The sequence below is a fragment of the Gymnoscopelus braueri genome (genome assembly GCF_963280865.1).
Source record: "Gymnoscopelus braueri genome assembly, chromosome: 6".
In the NCBI taxonomy this organism is placed as follows: domain Eukaryota; kingdom Metazoa; phylum Chordata; class Actinopteri; order Myctophiformes; family Myctophidae; genus Gymnoscopelus; species Gymnoscopelus braueri.
The window spans coordinates 49,862,911-49,864,863 of record NC_137607.1 but is presented as its reverse complement, the minus strand read 5'-3'; the positions used below and the strand labels follow the sequence as shown (position 1 = coordinate 49,864,863).

The 1,953-nt window shown below is 40.3% G+C and overlaps 1 protein-coding gene across 1 annotated transcript in view; it reads right to left on the bottom strand.

Moving 5' to 3' along the window:
* The window catches only part of atcaya (ATCAY kinesin light chain interacting caytaxin a), a 13,668-nt gene continuing 11,715 nt past the window's right edge, over positions 1-1,953 (bottom strand). Inside the window, exon 13 of the mRNA XM_080430688.1 lies at positions 1-363. The gene's annotated coding sequence lies outside the window, so the exon portion shown is untranslated. The remainder of the gene's footprint in view (positions 364-1,953) is intronic.

Sequence of the window (1,953 nt, the reverse complement as noted above, 5' to 3'; positions counted from 1 at the left end):
CATGGTGCTTTTTAGTGATGCATAGGGTGATAAGCTGGCTTCACAGAGCCAGCTTGTGATTTCATGATGTAACATTTCAAAGAATGTCCTTATATAGGATTAGCAGAGTAGCATAATGAATTGATAAATCAGCAACAGTCTCTCATGACTTGACGGTTTCTTACAAGAATAGTGCACCAGTGGGAACACTGCCCTCTTTAGTAAGTCCTCAACTTGCAACATAAAACCCTCTGGGAAAGAGGGAGCTTTTGTTAGCGGGAATCTGAGACAGAACATTCAACAGCTTGATGGGGAAATGACAACACGTATCTTCAGCTGAATACATTATGAAGTAGGAAAGTGTCTTCATAGTTCTGTCATACCCTGCAAAACAATAAGGAAATTGTGTTAGTGGATGATTGTGTTCTGGAAATGTATATTAGATTGTTCACAAGTATTCATTTCCGTGTAGGCTTAATGATGACAAGTGTAAAGTTTGGCGCTCTTTTGTGCAGAACACTTGTTTAAACCATACAGTTTAAAGTGTTCCACACTAAACACTGCGCGGCACTTGCCCAGTCGGCCCAGTTGGCACATGCCCAGTCAGCATAGTTGCATAACCGTGCTCAGCACAGCCTTACCGATGCGGTGGGAAGGCTTAATGATGTACGGTATTCAATTAATGGCGTTAGGCCCTGTGGTGGGAAGCACTCTAATCAACACAAAAGGCGGCTCCAAGTGCATGTCTGAATATTTACTACTGCCGGACAGTTGAGGAGAGACAACAATACATTTGCAAATCCACAACCATTCATAGAAGTCACCTTTAGACATTCAATTGCATGTTATCACATGCTTGAGTAAAGGGTATTCAGGTAATAGTCCAGGTTCTCACCAGACAAAGGGCTTTGTGTAAAATACAAACGTGGTACCGCATTTAGCAAAGCACCTCCATTACAATGCGAAACTAGGGATCTGGTCAAGGCTACAGTTGGCTACAGTATATTAAGCCTGATCAATTCCCAATAAATTTTTTTATTTTAACCCACTCAACTCCCTCTGTCACATACACAGACATTATCTACAACTTGAGACAGTGATGCGTCCACATTTTGTTTTAAAATACAACATGAATATCCTTTTTTGTCAGGGCTGGTATGGTAGACTTAAATGGTTTGTAGACTTTAATGGTTTGTTATATGTCTGACCATATATCTTGATAAAAAAAATCAACTGAAAAAAAGCAAGATATGGACAGTTTTCAGCTGATCGCCTGACACTTTTGGTCGAGTTATAGTGTGTATGTCACAGTATGTGGATTGAAACTGATATGTGAACTTTCCCTTTTCTCTCTCTCCATCTAATGGATATCGTCTCACGTACACCCAGGTCTCTTTCCTGGGGGCACTTCTGTCGTAACAAATACCAGAAGCTACAATTCATAAGTTTGGTCCGTTGTCTCACTCTCCCAACGGAGTGAGTTAATTGCAACAATGTCTGCACTACAATAAAGATGGCAGATCATCTTGTGTCTGCTTCAAATAACTTTATTGACATTGTAAACTAGTCTGTATCCTACCCACAATTCCTCAGTGGAAGAGTAGGAAGACCACCTCCAACCACTGCATAGTGCAAGTTATAATGTCTTAACGTGCTCTATCATACAGATATGTTGAAATAACGTTTTATTTATTAAAATAAGTCCCGGGAAAAAATTCTGTGTGGTCTGCAGCCTTTCAGATATAGCTGTTTAAATCTCATCCTCCATGCCATTACTGTTAACTTGTGTAGCCATCACCCTAAAGTCATTATTATGCTGTTGTACACTGACGTCAGGGTAATAACGATTTGCATAACTCGGACAGGAAGGAAACGTTTGGCCTCAGAATGTTCATGGAAAAGAGGTCGTACATGGGTCTAGGTTTGATGTTACAAATTGGAACAGCCAATTTGTTTGCTTGACCCAATGACTTC